This window comes from Staurois parvus, unplaced genomic scaffold, assembly GCF_062004578.1.
Source record: "Staurois parvus isolate SC_StPar_1 unplaced genomic scaffold, SC_StPar_1.0 ptg000081l, whole genome shotgun sequence".
NCBI classification, from domain to species: Eukaryota; Metazoa; Chordata; class Amphibia; order Anura; family Ranidae; genus Staurois; species Staurois parvus.
Genome location: NW_028317877.1, coordinates 5865638 through 5888234, shown reverse-complemented (window position 1 = coordinate 5888234; position 22597 = coordinate 5865638).

Here is a 22597-nt window from a genome sequence, read left to right as displayed (position 1 = left end):
TGGTTGTTCATCCCAGTGTAGTATCTTTGTGTAAATGAAGACATCTCCATTTTCAGCTCTTTCAGTTGCTCCATAAACTGACGTCTTTCTTGCTTTAGCTGACTATTCTCAGATTGTAACCTTGTTATTTGGGTTTTAAAAGAGATGTGGTTTTGTCTACTATAGCCTACATGCCTGGGAGAATTGCCCCACCTTGCAGAGTAAACTTCTTTGTGTCTTGGTGCAGTTTTGGGGTACCAAGATTTCTTTTCCTTACTACTACTACCATTAAAACAATATCGTGCAATGTGCCCCAACCTTTTACAAGCAAAACATCTCAGAACTGGCTTCCCTGAATAAGCCCTTCTTTGAGCACTTGATGACTGAGACACATTACAATGGCTGGAGTCCTGAGACTTTACACTCTCATTGTCTGAGGAACATTCACCCACAACAGACTCATCTGATGTGCTCACTGCTATTGCATTACTATTATCCTCAGACCCATTCTCTATTTCCAAGCCAGAGTCAGTCTCAACAGCTGCTACAAAACAATTGTCTAAACACCCATCATAGACCTTACTTGCAGCAACAAAACTCTGCTTCTTTAGAGACATTATCTCTGCTAAACATTGAGAATGGTCAACCTTTGCACGTTCAGTACATATCTCCCGTATAGCAAACTGGGCATTCTCTAAACATTCTTTAACAAACGTAATCTCATTGCGTAATTTTGTATTTTCATTAGTAATAAGCTTACTGTCTACATTAAATACAGAAGCCTGCTGGGCAAGAAATTTCACATTTTCAATTTCAGCCTTTAAAAACTCCACCTCATCTTCCAATTTTTGCTTCTGCTGAAAAACAGATTTGTATTGCTCTGCTATCCAGCCAGCAGCAGAAATGAGTACATACTTCGCCTTATGTGCATTTAGCTTTTTTCCACAAATCTTTTCATCCACCCAATTTTGTGCCTGCAACCATGGGTCAGCAGATCCTTGTATAGCATGAACAATAGCCTCATTGTCCTTTATGTGTGCCACCTTTTTCAAAATTCCCTCCATTATTGAGATACACAAGTACTGTATACTTAGCACAAAAAGCAAGATTAATCCTACCAAACAGTGCTGTTTGTTGCACAATACACTTTAACAAGCAGTACAAAAAAAATTTATACTCTCAACAAATGTATTGACTATCCATAGAACCATTACAAAAAACAAAATACCCAACGATAATTCAAGAGAAGTAAAGCTTGGTAAGCCCAAAAGAAACAATCAAATAAAAACAATATGGTCCCATCAGTATATCCTCCCCATTAAATTGACCGGTTTTTAATGGTTCTTCTAATATACTATTTCAGTATAATTGCGGGACATTTATGAAGAGATAAAAAACATAAATTCTGTGGAGTATCCTCCCTCTTTTTAGAGTTCTTCTAATACCCACTTAAAAATGTAAAAGGTACATTTTTTTTTTTTTTTAACTAGATAGGGCTGCTGTGACCTTCCAAATTACCGGCAAACTGACTCAGTTTAAAGCCACCCCAATAACCTTAACTTGCATTACGCAAATCTCGGGGTTGTTGTATTAAATACTCTCAGTCTCGGGTCCTGCCGCAGTGGTCGCCAATTATGTTGACCAAATCTATGGAATATGAAATATAATATTTCTCTGATATGATTTGATTAACATTAATGAGAGTTCTTTGACCAAGAGTGAAAGGTTTAACACAACAACCAAAATTTATTGGTGAATAGTAGGGAGGTCTAAACTAACATACCACAATCTATCTATTTAACAATAAGAAAAAGAGAAACAAAATGTATATGATTCACCCAATGAATTAAAGCATATACTATTCATACCCTAAACCCACAAACAGCAAGACAGACAACACATACAACAATCATGTATACATATAAGTGCCAGAGAAATGTCCTGATATTTACCAATGGTGTAGCATGGGGGCCCCCAGGATCGGTGTATCTTCTCTCCTGTCTTCCTCCAAACCTACCCTGATATACACTTATCTCCCATAGACTTGCATGGGGCCATCCTGATTGGTAGAACTATCCAATCCATCTTCCATATCTGACGCATCTCATCCAGGATTGGACAGTTTCCCCATCCTATATTGCTTACATAACTCAGCCCCATCCCAGAACCTCCCCTTTTAGTGATAAAATTACATATGCCAGGTCATGGCACCGAGGCGTCTGGATCCAGGCTTTCTCATCAAAATTCCCTCCATCCTTGAGAGTTTGGAGGGAACCTTAGGTCATAGCCTGGTAAAACTGCATTCCCCAGATAGCCATCACCATTGCATATCTAAAGAGAGGGTACTTTGAAGTGGCCCTCATATAAACAAAGAGATTTAAATGGCCTGGCCTAGATCGTTATGTGGGCCCCATAAAGTCTGAGATAAGGTAGTTAATTTAGTGGTTGCCCCCTCTCACACAATAGAACATTCCTTGTGGCATGCACCTGTTTACACACCAAACATTCCTCCAATACAATACAAAGCTATCTCTACAACTTGATCACTTGTTTCAATGTCTATGTACCACACACCGCTATCAAACCAAGCTGATATTTCCAGCTTTGTAACTTGGTTATATAGTTAGAAAAATATCTATTTACAGTTGCTGATGACGATTATACATAAACCCCTCATAAGTCAACAATTGGCATCTTGTATAACATTGGTAGCGAGCTTCATATTGTCTGTAATTAACCTGTTTGGAATAAATCCTGATTGATCTGGAAAAATAATAAATGGAATAATAAAGGCTAATCTGTCAGCTAGAATTCTACTAAATATTTTTAGATCATTATTAATCACCGAAATAGGTCTGTAGTTTTGAGGGTAAAATTATCCTTTTTAGGTTTAGGTAACAATGACATGCTCGCCAATAACATTTCATCTGGGAGATGATGACCTTGGAGAATAAAATTGAAAAGAGATGACAATTTAGGGGCTAAATTTGTGGCAAAATGCTTATAATAGGCTGAGGTGTACCCATCTGGACCTGGGGCTGTAGAATGTTTTAAAGATTTAATGACTTTGAGTATTTCTACTTCTGTACAGGGTGAATTTAACATATCTTTTTGGGAATTTGTGAATGAAGGGAGGGGGATATTTTTAAACTAATCCAGTGTTGATTCTGGCATTTCATCGATAGGGGGGCAAGCAGGCCCTTATAAACCTTTTCGAAAATGTGTGAGACTTCTTTAGGTAACGAAGAGATATTTCCATATGTAGATTTAAGTTTGTATACGTGCGTTGGGCTTATTGTTTGTTTCAGTTTACGAGCAAACATAGTTGATGCTGAATTGCTGTAAAGTAAAATGTTTTTTCTATTTTTGCAGTTAAGAGGGTGTCCAATTCTTGTCTCTTAGCTGATATGGCTTGAGAAATATCATTAGTAGGAGTTTGGGCTTGTGTGTTATATATATTAGTTTGAGTTCCTTGGTAAGAGAATGGATTTTTAGCCAGTTTTCTTTATTGCGTGCTGCTGCAATACTAATTAAATGGCCTCACAGGACTACTTTATGAGCAGCCCATACAAAAGGGATAGATGATTCGGGTGTAGAGTTTAAAGTAAAATACTCTTCAAGAGCCGAAGTGATTTCAGTTTAGGAAGATCAAAAAGTAAGGAATCATTTAGACGCCATGCGTATGGAGTATCAGGCAGTCCAATATATGAAATGGCTAATAAAATCATATGGTGGTCTGACCAAGCACATGGATGTATATCACCTAAAAGAAAATTAGCCAAAATAACTTGGGTACAAAAATATATAGCCGATCCTGGCTTGAGTTTGATGAAGGTGTGAAAAGAAGGAAAATCCTTAGCACCAGTGTTGTGGGCTCTTCAAGAGTCAATTAATTGAATATTATTGAGGAATGTCACAAGAGTTTTAGGGAATGCTTTTGAATTGGTGGTTGGGTTACTTCTATCAAGGGAAGGCTGAAACACTAGATTAAAATCTCCACCTACAAACATATGAGAAGAGTGATATCCCTCTAAAATATCATAAAAGTCTCTAAAAAAACACTGTGTTGGCACTATTAGGGGCATAGACATTTGCAATAGTAGGCTCCCTACCTGCTATGGATCCTTTAATGATTAAAAATCTGCTTTCAGGATCTCAATATCAAATACCAGATAATTGTATATACAAATAGCAACACTTCTACGTTTAGAGGAGCATGTTGTATAGAACACATGAGAAAATGTTTTATGAAAATACTTTGGATGCTTATCACTTTGGAAATGTGTCTCCTGAATCACAATGCTTTTAGCACCAATTTTTTTTATATTTTATAAAAGTTTTTCTGTGTTTGGAAGGGGAATTAAACCCCTGTACATTGTGTGAAATTATTTTAATTCCCATAATGTGGAGTCTAAGAAACTATAAGACAAAATATTAATTTTGCATAAGTATAAAAGTCTTGGGATTCTGCACATATTATTCTATGATGAAACAGCAAAAGCTCTTAAATTATAGACTTGTATTTGCTTATGTTGAATTGAGAAAATACTGTACAAAATAGGGATCTTGAAGCCTAAGTTCACACTAACTTTGTTAGCAGGCATTAGACAGGCGTTTGTGAAGCATTTTTAATGCTCCTCAAATGCCTATTAAAATTCTACACATGGCAGCACACAGTGCTGTTCACATTGAAGTGTTAGCATCACAGCAAAATTGACGCCTCATGTAGAGTCAGTAGGAGTTGAAGCCTCCCATTCAAGTCTATGGTGATGCTCTTCAAACACTTGGCAGGCGTTTGTGGGGTAAAATCAAGGCAGAAAAGCGAGAGCTGAAACCAAAAAGCAGCTGATGCACCAAAAAGGTAACCAAAAACAACCTCCAAGCAAATACAATACAAATGGGTGCAGCGCTTGAGATATGCAGAAACCAAATATTCCAATGCAATATGTTCAAATAAATAGATATGTGCAAAATCAATAATCAATAATCAAATAAATATGTGAAAAATCAGTATTTCAGATATAAAGTGACAAAGTGCAAATAAAGTGCTGCAAGATCATATTCATAATAATGTGCTAGTATAGTGATGGTCATGGGCACATAAAAGTGCTATAATATCAAGTTCAATAGCATATCAATGTTCATAAAGTGCTAATAGTGGAGATCCATCCATGAATGATCTCATAATAGGTGCTTCAAATACTAAAACGGTATTTGGTGAGGTGCCAGGAACATGTTGAGATTACGCACTCACCAGATGCGTAATCATATTACGCATTTGTATATATGTTGTCAGCCGGAGGTCCCCTTAAGGATATATACAGCCAGGTCTGGTCAGAGAGATCCCCTTTCCCTGGGTTATCCGCAGCACCTCAGCTTTCCTCCAGAATGGGCTCTGTGGATTTGCTGCCTTCTCCAGCCATCCAGGAGGTGCTGTGACCGAACCTCTCGGACTATTCCTCCGCACCGTCTCTTCTTCCAGATATGGGAAGTCAACAGACAGATCTCCCATCCCCCCTACAGCCTGACACACTGACTACACAGCCTCAGCATACACAGTACACACAGGTGTTTGTGGGGTGTTTGCGCATATGTTAATACCATTAAACTTGATTATAGGTGTTTGTGGTGCGGTTTTAACACTTGCAAAATGCCTATCAAATGCCTCAAAAATGTGCATAGGGCGTTTGGGGAGCATTTCAGGAGCGTTAAAAATGCTTCCCAAATGCCTGTCTAATGCCTGTCAAACACTATAAGGGCATTTGGCAAGAGTTAGAAATTAGTAAAGTGTGAACGAACCCTAAGTCATTTACAATACCCAGAACTCTCAACAATGTGTGAATTAACTTGAAAATCTCATAAAAATAGCTAGCGTGGAACAAAAAGCTAGCAATCATAAAAAGTAACCAATAGTATACAAAAGTAATAATGGATCAGGGAGCACATCAACACCTGATAACAAACTATTACTTGTGGGACTGTTAAGTCCCAAATTCAAATTCGGCAAGACTCTGGAGAGAGAAGGTGCCGACTTTGAATAGGGTTGCATTGCGACGAAATGGATGGGCAGTGCCATGGAAAGCAAAATTGTTATATAACATATTAGTGCAATGCCTTGAATATAATCCAATACCCAGTAAAGTTAAAGAGCATAATTTTACGGAAAAAGGACATCACTAAACGTCAAGGTTTTAATCAGAAGAATTATATCTAGAGGGATAAATTGTATTCACCAGGGGCGGACTGACCATTCGAGCACTCGGGCACTGCCCGAGGGCCCGGGGACAGTAGGGGGCCCCATGAGATGCTCCTGGTACCTTTCATTGGATTTTTCATAGGCTTTTTTTGGGTGTGAGCGAGGACACAGGGGCCCCATGATCCCCTATTGCCCAGGGGCCCCATGAATTGTCAGTCTGCCCCTGGTATTCACTCATATATGGAGTGAAATAGAAAATATTGTGCAAAAGTTATTTTATTTCAGTAATGTGACTTAAAAGGTTAAACTAAGATATGAGATAGACTCATTACATGCAAAGCAAGATAGTTCAAGCCGTGATTTGTCATAATTGTGATGATTATGGCTTACAGCTCATGAAAACCCCAAATCCACAATCTCAGAAAATTAGAATATTACATGCAATCAATAAAACAAGGATTGTACATAGAACAATATCGGACCTCTGAAAAGTATAAGCATGCATATGTACTCAGTACTTGGTTTGGGCCCCTTTTGCAACAATTACTGCCTCAAGGCATGGAAGCTCTCAGCCTGTGTCACTGCTGAGGTGTTATGGAAGACCAGGATGCTTCAATAGCGGCCTTCAGCTCTTCTGCATTGTTCGGTCTCATGTCTCTCATCTTTCTCTTGCCAATGCCCCATAGATTCTGGGGTTCAGGTCAGGCAAGTTTGCTGGCCAATCAAGCACAGTAATCCCACGGTCATTGAACCAGGTTTTGGTGCTTTTGGCAGTGTGGGCAGGTGCCAAGTCCTGCTGGAAAATGAAGTCAGCATCCCCATAAAGCTCGTCTGTGGAAGGAAGCATGAAGTGCTCCAAAATCTCCTGGTAGACGGCTGCGTTGACCCTGGACTTAATGAAGCACAGTGGACCAATACCAGCAGATGACGTGGCTCCCCAAATCAACACAGACTGTGGAAACTTCACACTGGACTTCAAGCATCTTGCCGTGTGTTCCTCTCCATTCTTCCTCCATACTCGGGGTCATTGGTTTCCAAATGAGATACAAAAGTTTCTCTCATCGGAAAAGAGGACTTTGGACCACTGAGCAATAGACCAGATCTGTTTTTCTTTAGCTCAGGTAAGACGCTTCTGACGTTGTTTGTTGTTCAGGAGCGGCTTGACAAGAGGAATACGACATTTGAAGCCCATGTCCAGGATCTGTGTGTGTGGTGGCTCTTGATGCACTGACTCCAGCCTCTGTCCACTCCTTGTGAAAGTCCCCAACACTTTTGAATGGCCTTTTCCTGACAATCCTCTCCAGGCTGCAGTCATCCCTGCTGCTTGTGCACCTTTTTCTTCCACACTTTTCCCTTCCACATAACTTTCTATTAATGTGCTTTGATACAGCACTTTGGGAACATCCAACTTCTTTTGCAATTACCTTTTGAGGCTTTCCCTCCTTATGGAGGGTGTCAATGATGGTTTTCTACACAATTGTCAGGTCAGCAGTCTTTCCCATGATTGTGATTCCTACTGAACCAGACTGAGAGACCATTTAAAGGCTCAGGAACCCTTTGCAGGTGTTATGGCTTAATTAGCTGATTAGAGTGGGACACTTTGAGCCGAGAATATTGCACCTTTTCACAATATTCTAATTTTCTGAGATTGTGGATTTGGGGTTTTCATGAGCTGTAAGCCATAATCATCACAATTATGACAAATTACAGCTTGAACTATCTTGCTTTGCATGTAATGAGTCTATCTCATATATTAGTTGCACCTTTTTAGTTGCTTTACTGAAATAAATGAATGTTTGCACGATATTCTAATTTTTTGAGTTTCACCTGTATATCCTCTTTAATTAGAAAGTTCTTCGTACAAAGAACCAGATCCCCTAGGAGGTTTATCTGGTGGCAGTTTAGAGCGAAAAGCCCTGTGAATGCGATCACATGTGAAGGAAGTACTGTAGGTTCCTGTTCAGGTAATAGTGATTTGAATAATTTAATGGCAACTGGCATTAAATCTGTAACCGTTTCCGGGATCCCACAAATTCTTAGATTATTTCTCCGGTTCCCATTATCAAGATCTTCAACTTGCACTTATACTAAAGAAAAAGCCTGTGAAAGGGATTCATGTTCTCTACTGAGATCTGTATATGCCAAGTTGAGTTCATCATGCTTTTTTTTTTATATTAACAATTTTTGTTGGTTTTCAAGTAAGTATACAAACAACATGTTTGAAAAAGAAAGAAAAACATAACAGAAAGGTACATCGATGGGTTCATCATGCTTTATCTCTAGCCTGCCAGTATGGCCCCCTAAAGTCGCCAACTCCTGTGAGAGAGTGGTAGAGGTCTTATGCAGCTCTGATTGAAATGTAGCTGGTACTGTATGGTACATATTCTCTAAACTCTTGTCTAGATCGTCTTTAGTGAGAGAGTAAGAGTACTCTCAATCCTGTAGAGTGGTTGTTGTTTCATGTTATGATGTAGGCAGTATAGGTGAAGCTGAGAGATCACTGGCACCATCTTGAGCCATGTGTTATTTTTCCTTCTCCTGCAAAAGGTATTGAGTTAGGGATTTCTGGGCACTCTTGTGCTGTTTTTTCCTTGAGGCAAGCAAGCACAGGGTCTGAAAATCGAGGGGGTCGATCGATAGAAGATGTGGAGTTATCGATCTTTAGCCTCTCCATCTGAGCGAGAATCCCAGCCGGTGGGCAGAGCTGAGCCAACTAGCTGCTGCTCCATTCCATGCCACGCATGCGCCCTCACAAAAGTGTGAATTTAGCCTTATTTTTAACCACTTCAGCTCCTCCCTTCCTGACCAGGCCATTTTTTGCTATTTAGCACTGCGCTACTTTAACTGATAATTATGCGGTCATGCAACACTGTACCCAAATGAAATATAAACATTTTTTTTCACACAAATAGAGCTTTCTTTTGGTGACATTTGATCACCACTGGGGTTTTTTTTTTATTATATATGAAAACAAAATGAAATAAAAAAACAAACAAACAATATTGTTAGTTTATGCTATAAAACTTATGAAATAAAAAATGAAAAAAATACAAATTTCTTCATAAATATAGGCTGAAATGTATTTTGCTACATGTTTCTGGTAAAAAAAAATTACAATAAGGCCCCATGCACACGGGGCGTTTTGATAACGCTGGTAACGTTAGCTGTGTAAAGTGACGTTAAAAATGTGTTTTTTTTTTCAGCTTTTTTTAGCATTTATGTATTAGCATTTAGCAGCGTTTTGCCATGTTTAGCGGTGTTTTCATGTGTTTTTGTTTTTTTTAGCTGTTTTTTTCACAAAAAAATACATTTTTTTTTGGTCCAAAATAATGTCCAGAAATGCTGGTTTGCTGCGGTTTCCCACGTTTTACTGTATTTTTCAGCTTTTTTTCAGCGTTAGAGCATTTTCACAGCTACAAAACTCCTCTAGAAACCCACTAGTTCTGGGGGTTTTTTCCAGCCAAAAAACATCCCTACCAAAAAACGTTGATTACAGTCTATGTGTGCATGGACACATAGGATAACATGCTGGGAAGTTTACTGGCTGATAAAAAAAAACGTCAAAAGCCAAAAACAGCAGCTGTAAAAATGTCCAGTGTGCATGAGGACTAAGTGTATATTTATTTGTTGTTTATGAAAGTTACAGTGTCTATAGATGATGGTATATGTACTGGAATTTTATTTTTTTTTTTTTATAGCACTAATGGCGGTGATGAGTGACTTATACTGGGACTGCGATAGTGCGGAGTGCAATCTGACACTAGTTGACACTGGGTGGGAACTGACTACATGACAGACATAATCAGTGACACTAATACAGCGATCAGTGATTATACTATACACTGTCACTGCATAAATTACACTGGCTGGGAAGGGGTTAACATCTAGGGTGATCAAAGGGTTAAATGTATACCTAACAATGTGTAATGTGTGCTGTTTTTGCACATGCGCTTGCCCTAAGCCCGGAAACAGGCAACAACGTACCTGTACATCTCTGTGCCTGTATGTCCGCAGTATATTGCAGTGCGTGGTCCAGAAGTGATTAAATTACAGCCATCCTATGAAGAAAACAACCTTGCACTGAGTTTGTATGGCCAATTTATATAAATGTATTTCTACGGTGAGAAGAGACATTCACATTGAGTGCCATGGAGTTTCTTTTACTTTTACCTAAAAATAGTTTTTAAAATAATCATAATCATCAAATCACTATAATCTAAGGATTATAATTAGAGATGAGCGAAGAAATGAAAAATTCGATTCGGCTGATTCGGCGAATTCCAGTGTGAAATTCGATTCGATGCGAATTTCTCCGCTACGAAGATGACTTATTTAAAGGGTTTCTAGGCTTCAGAGAGCCTTTAAATTAGTGCAGAACACTGTACCTTTAATTTAAATGCCCTTGGAGATGAGGAAGGAGAAGGAGAAGGAGAAGGATGAGAAGAAGGAGAAGGAGAAGGATGAGAAGAAGGAGAAGGAGAAGGATGAGGAGAAGGATGAGAAGAAGGAGAAGGATGAGAAGAAGGAGAAGGAGAAGGATGAGAAGAAGGAGAAGGAGAAGGATGAGAAGAAGGAGAAGGAGAAGGATGAGAAGAAGGAGAAGGATGAGAAGAAGGAGAAGGATGAGAAGGAGAAGGATGAGAAGGAGAAGGATGAGAAGAAGAAGGCTGAGAATAAGGAGAAGGATGAGAAGAAGGAGAAGGAGAAGGATGAGAAGAAGGAGAAGGATGAGAAGAAGGAGAAGGAGAAGGATGAGAAGAAAGAGAAGGATGAGAAGGAGAAGGATGAGAAGAAGAAGGATGAGAAGAAGAAGGATGAGAAGAAGGAAAAGGATGAGAAGAAGAAGGATGAGAAGAAGGAGAAGGATGAGAAGAAGGAGAATGATGAGAAGAAGGAGAAGGATGATAAGAAGGAGAAGGAAGAGAAGAAGGAGAAGGAGAAGGATGAGAAGAAGGAGAAGGATGAGAAGAAGGAGAAGGATGAGAAGAAGGAGAAGGATGAGAAGAAGGAGAAGGATGAGAAGAAGGAGAAGGATGAGAAGAAGGAGAAGGAGAAGGATGAGAAGAAGGAGAAGGATGAGAAGAAGAAGGATGAGAAGAAGGATGAGAAGAAGGAGGAGAAGGATGAGAAGAAGGAGGAGAAGGATGAGAAGAAGAAGGATGAGAAGAAGGAGAAGGATGAGAAGAAGGAGAAGGAAGAGAAGAAGGAGAAGGAGAAGGATGAGAAGGAGAAGGATGAGAAGAAGGAGAAGGATGAGAAGAAGGAGAAGGATGAGAAGAAGGAGAAGGAGAAGGATGAGAAGAAGGAGAAGGATGAGAAGAAGAAGGATGAGAAGAAGGATGAGAAGGATGAGAAGAAGGAGAAGGATGAGAAGAAGGAGAATGATGAGAAGAAGGAGAAGAAGGAGAAGGATGAGAAGAAGGAGAAGGATGAGAAGAAGGAGAAGGATGAGAAGAAGGAGAAGGATGAGAAGAAGGAGAAGGAGAAGGATGAGAAGAAAAAGGATGAGGAGAAGGAGAAGGATGAGAAGAAGGAGAAGGATGAGAAGGAGAAGGAGAAGGATGAGAAGAAGGAGAAGGAGAAGGATGAGAAGAAGGAGAAGGATGAGAAGAAGTAGAAGGATGAGAAGGAGAAGGAGAAGGATGAGAAGGAGAAGGATGAGAAGAAGGAGAAGGAGAAGGATGAGAAGAAGGAGAAGGAGAAGGATGAGAAGAAGGAGAAGGATGAGAAGAAGGATGAGCAGAAGGAGAAGGATGAGAAGAAGGAGAAGGATGAGAAGAAGGAGAAGGATGAGAAGAAGGATGAGAAGAAGGATGAGAAGAAGGAGAAGGATGAGAAGAAGGACAGTTCTGTGACAGTTTCTGTCTATTTCTGACAGTTCTGGGACATTCACTCCATACAGCGGTTTCAACCGCTGTATGGAGGGAATGTCATAGAACTGTCAGAAATAGACTATTAATGACAGTTCTGGGACTGTCCTTCCATGCAGCGGTTGAAACATTGTATGTATTTGTTTCCATAAATGGATCCATTTATGGAAACAAATACATACAATGTTTCAACCGCTGCATGGAAGGACAGTCCCAGAACTGTCATTAATAGTCTATTTCTGACAGTTCCATGACATTCCCTCCATACAGCGGTTAAAACAGCTGTATGCAGTGAATGTCCCAGAACTGTCATAAATAGTCTATTTCTGATAGATCTGGGACATTCACTCCATACAGCTGTTTTAACCGCTGTATGGAGGGAATGTCATGGAACTGTCAGAAATAGACTATTAATGACAGTTCTGGGACTGTCCTTCCATGCAGCGGTTGAAACATTGTATGTATTTGTTTCCATAAATGGATCCATTTATGGAAACAAATACATACAATGTTTCAACCGCTGCATTGAAGGACAGTCCCAGAACTGTCATTAATAGTCTATTTCTGACAGTTCCATGACATTCCCTCCATACAGCGGTTAAAACAGCTGTATGCAGTGAATGTCCCAGAACTGTCATAAATAGTCTATTTCTGATATATCTGGGACATTCACTCCATACAGCTGTTTTAACCGCTGTATGGAGGGAATGTCATGGAACTGTCAGAAATAGACTATTAATGACAGTTCTGGGACTGTCCTTCCATGCAGCGGTTGAAACATTGTATGTATTTGTTTCCATAAATGGATCCATTTATGGAAACAAATACATACAATGTTTCAACCGCTGCATTGAAGGACAGTCCCAGAACTGTCATTAATAGTCTATTTCTGACAGTTCCATGACATTCCCTCCATACAGCGGTTAAAACAGCTGTATGCAGTGAATGTCCCAGAACTGTCATAAATAGTCTATTTCTGATAGATCTGGGACATTCACTCCATACAGCTGTTTTAACCGCTGTATGGAGGGAATGTCATGGAACTGTCAGAAATAGACTATTAATGACAGTTGTGGGACTGTCCTTCCATACAGCGGTTGAAACATTGTATGTATTTGTTTCCATAAATGGATCCATTTATGGAAACAAATACATACAATGTTTCAACCGCTGCATGGAAGGACAGTCCCAGAACTGTCATTAATAGTCTATTTCTGACAGTTCCATGACATTCCCTCCATACAGCGGTTAAAACAGCTGTATGCAGTGAATGTCCCAGAACTGTCATAAATAGTCTATTTCTGATAGATCTGGGACATTCACTCCATACAGCTGTTTTAACCGCTGTATGGAGGGAATGTCATGGAACTGTCAGAAATAGACTATTAATGACAGTTCTGGGACTGTCCTTCCATGCAGCGGTTGAAACATTGTATGTATTTGTTTCCATAAATGGATCCATTTATGGAAACAAATACATACAATGTTTCAACCGCTGCATTGAAGGACAGTCCCAGAACTGTCATTAATAGTCTATTTCTGACAGTTCCATGACATTCCCTCCATACAGCGGTTAAAACAGCTGTATGCAGTGAATGTCCCAGAACTGTCATAAATAGTCTATTTCTGATAGATCTGGGACATTCACTCCATACAGCTGTTTTAACCGCTGTATGGAGGGAATGTCATGGAACTGTCAGAAATAGACTATTAATGACAGTTGTGGGACTGTCCTTCCATACAGCGGTTGAAACATTGTATGTATTTGTTTCCATAAATGGATCCATTTATGGAAACAAATACATACAATGTTTCAACCGCTGCATGGAAGGACAGTCCCAGAACTGTCATTAATAGTCTATTTCTGACAGTTCCATGACATTCCCTCCATACAGCGGTTAAAACAGCTGTATGCAGTGAATGTCCCAGAACTGTCATAAATAGTCTATTTCTGATAGATCTGGGACATTCACTCCATACAGCTGTTTTAACCGCTGTATGGAGGGAATGTCATGGAACTGTCAGAAATAGACTATTAATGACAGTTGTGGGACTGTCCTTCCATACAGCGGTTGAAACATTGTATGTATTTGTTTCCATAAATGGATCCATTTATGGAAACAAATACATACAATGTTTCAACCGCTGCATTGAAGGACAGTCCCAGAACTGTCATTAATAGTCTATTTCTGACAGTTCCATGACATTCCCTCCATACAGCGGTTAAAACAGCTGTATGCAGTGAATGTCCCAGAACTGTCATAAATAGTCTATTTCTGACAGTTCTGGGACATTCACTCCATACAGCGGTTTCCGGCAAAAAGTGTATGTGCAGAGTTCCTCTATTCTGCAGATACACTTAGAGGAGCTCTGCAGATACACTTAGAGGAGCTCTGCACATACACTTTTTTCCGGTTTGGAATTATTCTTATTTTCATCCTACTTCTTCTTCTTCTTCTTCATCCTCATCCTCATCCTCTTCTTCTTCTGAGGATGAGGATGAAGAAGAAGAAGAAGAAGAAGTAGGATGAAAATAAGATTAATTCCAAGCCGGCAAAAAGTGTATGTGCAGAGCTCCTCTAAGTGTATCTGCAGAGCTCCTCTAAGTGTATCTGCAGAATAGAGGAACTCTGCACATACACTTTTTGCCGGCTTGGAATTATTCTTCTTTTCATCCTACTTCTTCTTCTTCTTCTTCTTCATCCTCATCCTCAGAAGAAGAGGATGAGGATGAGGATGAGGATGAGGAAGAAGAAGAAGAATGAAAAGAAGAATAATTCCAAGCCGGCAAAAAGTGTATGTGCAGAGTTCCTCTATTTCTGACAGTTCTCTCACAGCTTCTTCACATGTACAGCGGTTGAAATATCTGTATCCTAAATGGAAACTAATAGATACAAATTGTATCTATTAGTTTCCATTTAGGATACAGATGTTTCAACCGCTGTACATGTGAAGAAGCTGTGAGAGAACTGTCAGAAATAGAGGAACTCTGCACATACACTTTTTGCCGGCTTGGAATTATTCTTCTTTTCATCCTACTTCTTCTTCTTCTTCTTCTTCTTCTTCTTCTTCTTCTTCTTCTTCTTCTTCATCCTCATCCTCATCCTCTTCTTCTGAGGATGAAGAAGAAGAAGAAGTAGGATGAAAAGAAGAATAATTCCAAGCCGGCAAAAAGTGTATGTGCAGAGTTCCTCTATTTCTGACAGTTCTCTCACAACTTCTTCACATGTACAGTGGTTGAAACATCTGTATCCTAAATGTAAACTAATAGATACAATGTTTCAACCGCTAAACATGTGTTCCTTCTGTCAGAGAACTGTCAGAAATAGCGGAGCTCACTGCAGGGACACTTTTGCCGGCTGATCGGGAAATGTTCGATTCGCGCACCCGAAGTAGGCAAAATTTCGGTTTCGACACGAATCGAATATTTCCTGAAATTCGACTCGAATTCCGGTTCGCCTAGTTCGATTCGCTCATCTCTAATTATAATATTGACATAATGATAATAAAGTGCAGCTCTCCCTAGGATATTTTATTAGGTAAAATCACTATACAATATGGAAGCAAAGCTAACATTTTTTGAGCTATATAGGATCCAGACTCTACTGCCATGAAATTGAAGCCCTGTACACATCCTGTGCTTGGATACATAGTCCACCCCTGGATATTTTAAAATTGGTAAGTTACAGTGGTGCATCATTAGCCAAGAGCAGCTCTGATTGCAATCAATTCAGCCCATTACTTATAGTCCCAGAACTCAAAACCAAATAAGTAAAGGCCATAATTTATTGGGTGGGAAGGGAAGCCAGGTACCTGTAATTTACATAGCTGAAATTTACCTGTGAGTTTATAATATATACTGTATATGAAGTATTAACACAGCCCCGCCTGGCTGGTAACCTGACTTTTTGCCAAAATTTACGTTGTCAAAAAATACACAATTATGTGAACATGCTTGCATATGAGTAACCCTTTCACTGTTAGAGTTGTTCTTGCATTTTCTTTTTTGCACACAAGAAATCGTGTTAGGCCCGAAGACTAGTTAAAGCCCTCAGACATTATATATTGTCTGTAAGCACAAACCCTGGAGAATAAAATGGTTGCCTTTTGAAATATGGGCCCTAGGATTATTATTCTCATTGTTCTGACTCTGGGTGTGCACAGTGATACGTAACATATGTAGCGCATTCAACATTTTCATGCATGGTCGCTGCTCTATGTGAGCGTTTATCTTCATATGTAAGTGTCATAGGCAGTTGTTTTAAGGACCTGGGTGTGACTTTAATTTTGTACACTTTTTTCACTTAAAGTATTTGTAAAGGCTAAAGGTTTTTCACTTTAATGCATTCTATGCATGGAGGTAAAAAAAACCTTCAGTGTGTAGCATCCCCCCACAGTCCTCCTAATACTCACTCCCTCTCGATCCAGTGATGTGCACGGGAGCCTCGGCTGTCCCAGGTCTCTCTCTCCTCATTGGCTCCCACTGCTGTCAATCACAACTAGTGAGCCAATGAAGAGACAGCAGGGGTGGGGCCCGGGTCCAAGATGCAGCTCTATGTGTCTTATGGGTACAGGGAGCAAGGATGCACCAATGCCTCCATAGCAAGTGGCTTGCTATTGGGGGCATTGGTCAAGAAGGAAGAGCAAGGAGAACCAACAAGGAACCTGAGAAGAGGAGGATCCAGGCTGCTCTGTGAAAAACCTTTGCACAGAGCAGATAAGTATGACATGTTTGTTATTTATTTAAAAAAAAAAAAAAAACTTTAATGTCACTTTAATTTGAACCAAATGTGTTTTGTTTGGACAGATTTTCTGTAACCGCCTCCCACCTGCCATATAAGGAGATGATGGGCAGGCGGTGGCTCTCTCATTCTGGGAGGACGTCATGTGACGTCCTCTAACTCTAGCTGCGCATGCGCACCCCCGGTGCTCTGTATCCCTGGAACACTGCAGATCACCGATCGCAGTAAGGAGCCGATGACACAGGCTCTATCATGTGATCAGCTGTGTCCAATCACAGCTAATCACATGTAAATAGGAAATGCCGGTTATTACCTCTCCTTTCCTCATGCTGAGAGTGTGTGAGGAGAGGAGAGCTGGAATGTGGCATTCCTCAGAGGGGACATCTACACTGATAATCAGGGCACTGATCACCAGTACCCTGATTATCAGTGCAGCCCCATCAGTGCTGCCTTTCAGTGCCCAGAATTTCCACCAGTCAGTGCCTATCAATGCAACATACCAGAGCACATCAATGCCACATATCAGTGCACATCAATGCAACATATCAGTGCCCATCAGAGCTGCCTTTCAATGACAACTATCAGTGCCACCTATAAGTGCCCATCAGTGCCGCCAATCAGTGTCAGTTATCAGTGGCAGTCAGTGCTGCCTATCAGTGCCCGTAAGTGACGCCTATCAGTGCCCATCAGTGCCACCTATCAGTGCCTATAAATGCCATCTAACAGTTCCAATCAGTGCAAGTCAGTGCCACCTAATAGTGCCATATATTAGTGCTGCCTTTCAGTGCCCATCAGTGATGCCTGTCAATGCCCATCAGTGCCGCCTATCAGGGCCTGCTCATCAGGGCCATTTATCAGTGCCGATCAGTGCCACATATCAGTGCCATCATTCTGTGCTGTCTATCAGTGCCACCCTTCAGTGCCTATCAGTGCCGCCTATCAGTAATCATCAGTGCGGCCTGTCAGTGTCTATCACTGCAGCCTCATTAGTGCATATCAGTGAAGGAGAAAAGTTACTTATTTACAAAATATTCAGTCTTTTTTAGTTTGTTTAGCAAAAAATAAAAAAACCAGTGGTGATTACATTTCACCAAAAGAAAGCTTTATCTGTCTCAAAAAAATTTATAAAAATTTGTTTGGGTACAGTGTTGCATGACTGTGCGATTGTCACTCAAAGTGCTAAAGCGCTGAAAGCTGAAATTTGGCCTGGGCAGGAAGGGGGTAAAAGTGCCCGGTAGGCAAGTGGTTAATGAGCCATCAGAGGACTGTTTGACCCCTGACATCTCACCTACCTTCAACTGAATCCACTGAATAATGTCTTCTTTGTCGCAGACTATCATTACAACTTGCCTAATAAACACAATCAGGCAAATATGAATGTAAATCCAAAATTACATTTTGATAAATTTTACAATAACTTTTTTTTTTAGGAAAACTTTCTGTAATGTTTCTTGCTTGATCTTGTCCATGTGTGATCTTCCTTTACCCTAGGTTCACACCTAAGCGTTTTTTGTAGTGTTTTACAGAAACGCAGTACAGTCCATTTAACATGATTTCCTTGAGACATGTTCACATCTGCGCGTTTTCACCCACTGTGTTTTTCGGAAATGGTCAGGGACCTTTTTGAACGCAAAAAGTTGTGTTTTTGGTTCTATAGATTTCAATGGAAAAGCTGCAGAAAAGCATGTAGTGCATTTTTGCTGCGTTATTGATGCGTTTTGCATTTTAAATTTGCCTAGCAACAAGAAAAATGTAAAAAAATTAAAAACAAAATGTAAAACGTATCAGAACATGGGAAAATCGCAATGCAGAAACGGCTCAAACGCAACCTGCATAGGTGTGAACCTAGCCTAACTCAAGCGTATATTTGTATGGGATTTTTAAAAAGAGTTATGTGACATAATTACACTTTTAACAGTTTACATTACAATCTTTACATCACTAAAATATAAATTGTGATGATTCGTTATACACAGTATGTATATGTTACATATATGTATGTTATAAAAAAAAAAAAATATATATATATATATTATACAGTATATACTACAATATAATTTATATAATTTGTTTTGTAAAGTGAAATATTTGTGTAATATTTGTGCCATTAAAATTCCGTAAAAATCAGCTTCTATGAATTATTCTTTGCAAAAGTCTTTTACAGCTTGATTGTTTCATTTCAATTGTTTATTGCCCCCAAAAAATAACAATGACTGGGATATTGGTGAAACAATTTTAAGTTTAGCATGCTGGGAACAGCGAAGCAATAATGGTGTGCTATAAAAAGTTTCCTGTCAATTATTGTTAGGCCACCAGGGTGGGCTGTCCCTATGTCGATGAATGTAAATCCACCTCAAAGCTTTGTGTAAGCTGGTCAGCGTTCCTAGTCGTACGTATTGAAGGCTTTAATACACATGTTGTTGAATTACAGTCAACGTAAAACTAACAATTACTTGCTGCATGTAGATTGGTATAATTATTGCTTTTTTATGCTTTTTAGATGTCAGTGTTCTAGCATTTTGTTCACCATTTTTCCGTGCACTTTTTAAGTAAAATGCGCATTTGTTATATGAATTTAATTGATACAGGATCACGCAGGCTCATGATTGAGGCGAATGCCCCCTCCTCCACCACAAAAAAAAATGTAAAAGTCTAAGCTGTAGAAAGACTTGTACTAACAAGTTATTATAGGAGTCACATTAGGTAGAAAACCCCTTCAGAGTTTCTGCACACCGTGTGTTAAGCCTTCACTGTTACTAATATGATTTTTAGAAATTATAGCTCCTGTATGTAATTGGATGAGGTGCTTCAAAAAAAATTGTTTGCAATGAAAAACTCCTGTGTGGTTATGCTGTGATAATACCACATTTCCCATACTACATCCAGGACAGTTATGCTAAATTTGGATTCACTGACCCATAGATAATATTGTGGAACTTTAAAAGAAAAACTGCTTCCATCAGAGCTTGTTTACTCCAGTGTTTTTTTTTTTCTTTTTTATTGACAGATTTCTTTTAAAACTTGGATTTAAAACATGGCTGAGAATATGTACAGTATCCCCATCATGAGTTGACAATGATGAATACCTATTACTGCATTGGTTTACTTAAAAAGAAAAGAAAATGCTTGATGGGCGATAGGCAGAGGTTTGGATGGATACTGTACAAATATTTTTATGATCAAACAAAATAATTTCTTAATGGATCTCAGTAAAGATAAACAGCATCGATAATCAGTTCATGTTGCTTTATTTTTACCTTCAAAGTCCAATTTTGTTTTTTTTGGTTTGCTATTCTACCCAAGGGATTTAGTATAGTAAACTTCCTCTCTAGCTCCCTCATCACCTCCTCCCACGCTTGCCTCCAGGACTTCTCCAGAGCCTCTCCCATTCTCTAGAACTCCCTACCACAGTATGTCTGGTCAGTTCTCACCCTGTCTGCCTTTAGGCGATCTTTGAAAACTCACTTATTCAGGGAAGCCTACCCCACCTCCACCTAAGAACTGTACTTGAATCACCTCCACCAGATCATCCCCCGCAGCTATCACCTTTTATATCACCTCCCCCTTCCTTTAGATTGTAAGCTCCACAAGCAAGGCCCTCCTATTCCTTCTGTACTAAAATGTATTGTAATTGTACTGTCTCCCTTATATTGTAAAGCGCTGCTCAAACAGTTGGCGCTATATAAATCCTGTATAATAATAATAATTTTACATCCAGTTTCAATTTCTCTATAAATTGTAAGTCCTTTTAAAACATGTATTGTGTAATAATCATGCTTTCAATTGTTTGTCTATTCAATTGATATACTATATAGAACACAACGTCAGGGCCGGTGCTTCTACTAGGCAAACTAGGCAACCAGCTAGGGGCTCCTGGGCACAGCACAAGCTGACACTCTCTCTGTGTGACCTATGGACCTCTTGTATGAATTCTTCATTTCTCTGCAGAGTCCCCCTCGCCTCATACACAGGGAATGATGAGGGAATGATGGTGTCTTTACTCTGCACAATTGTCTCACAGCCTGTCCACACACACACATATTTATATATATATATATAGATATAAAACAGTATTCCATGTAGCAGTGAAGTGTTGACTCCCCCTAGGATGGGAAGTGATGACATTAGCCCAGGACCGGTTAGCAGTCTCTGATCAGAGGATCGGTTCGTACATCTCCACTACACACACTGGCACAAACGATCCTCCAGCTGAAACAGGGAGCCAGCTAAAGACTGAATGGGGGGTACAGCGCTGGATCTGCCTTCTTCTACACAATTTGAGCCAATCAATAGGCGGGGGTATGCTCTGGTTGTAGGGTTAACCCTATATGAGTAGGATGGTCGGGGCCCGATGTGTATGAGAGGGAAGCGGTGTAGTGCTGGGAGGCTGCCTGTCCTCACCGAGAGCTACATCCCGGACTCCAGAAGGAGCCATCAGAGGAGAGCCTAGGAGGATGGTGGGTCATGGAGGTGACAGGAGGAGGGGGACGGACAATGGACAGGGTGAGGGGAGCGGATGCTGATTGATCGTGTGGGATGTCGGCACATCGTGAATGATCCTTCAGCTGAGGGTAGTGGTGGCAGAGGGAGAGGAAGAAAGGACAGAGGAAGATGCTGGATGTCTGTGGCTAGCGTAACAGCTGAGCTGCTGCTCCTTCCAGTGTTCCTCTCAAATTCAGTCCCTTACTGCAAGCCAGCTGGTGGCTGCTGATCACTGTGGAGTTTTGTTACTCTGTCTCTCTTTTTTTTTGTTGTTTCTCTGTCTGATTGGGTAATACAGTCAATTTATATTTGGTTACTATATATTTTGTATTTAATATTGGTGCTGGTGGCCACTTATTTTTGCAAATTGAAAGAAATTTTGCAGTTTCCTGTTTTGTTGATTTAATGTTTTCTACTGTTTTTAAAAATTCTAATTAATCATTTGGGGTTTTTTTTTTTGGGGGGAGCGAGTTGCTGGTCTTGCCTAGGGCACAAAATAGTCCAGCACTGGCCCTGCACGACATGCCTGATGAACTGGTGTTTATTAAAAAGCCTTGTTGACTAGAATAAACCATTTAAAATAAATAAAATTTAGATTTAGGCCTCGTTCACACCATGGTGCAGTGATGTCAATTTTTTTGCACGCGTTCTGCAAGGGCACAAAAAAAACATTTGTTTACTATATGTCCTGTTCACACCACAACACAACACTGGTATCACGTGCAGATTTTTTTCTGTGCAGCAATCTACAACATAAAACTCGCTGAAGCTCGTATGAAAACTGATGTAAACCCATGTCTCTGCAAGTGAAATACAAATACTGTAGCTGCTGACTTTGAATAATAGGACACTCACCTGTCCAGAGATCCAGCACTGTTCTCACCTGAATGGGTTCTTCAGCGGTCTTCAGGTCCTCAGCACCACCATATGTACTGTGGGAAGCTGGCTGTGAATCCATTATTCATGAGCAAGCTGCGCTGCTCTGTATGAATGGTCCTTCAGCCTTCTGTGACCTATGATGTGTCCCAGAAGGTTTCAGGTGGGGGAATAACTTCTGGTGAGACAGCGATCCCACTGTATACCCACCTCTGTGTTCACAGTTCATAGACCCAACCAGGGGCGGACTGGCAACTCATGGGGCCCCTGGGCAATAGGAGATCATGGGGCCCCTGTGTCCTTGCCCAAACTCAAAAAAGCCCATGAAAAAGGAACCAGGGGCATCTCATGGGGCCCCCTACTGACCACGGGCCCTCAGACAGTGCCCGAGTTTCCAAATGATCAGTCCGCTCCTGGACCCAACAGTCTTTTTTAAGCTACCTTTTCTGAAT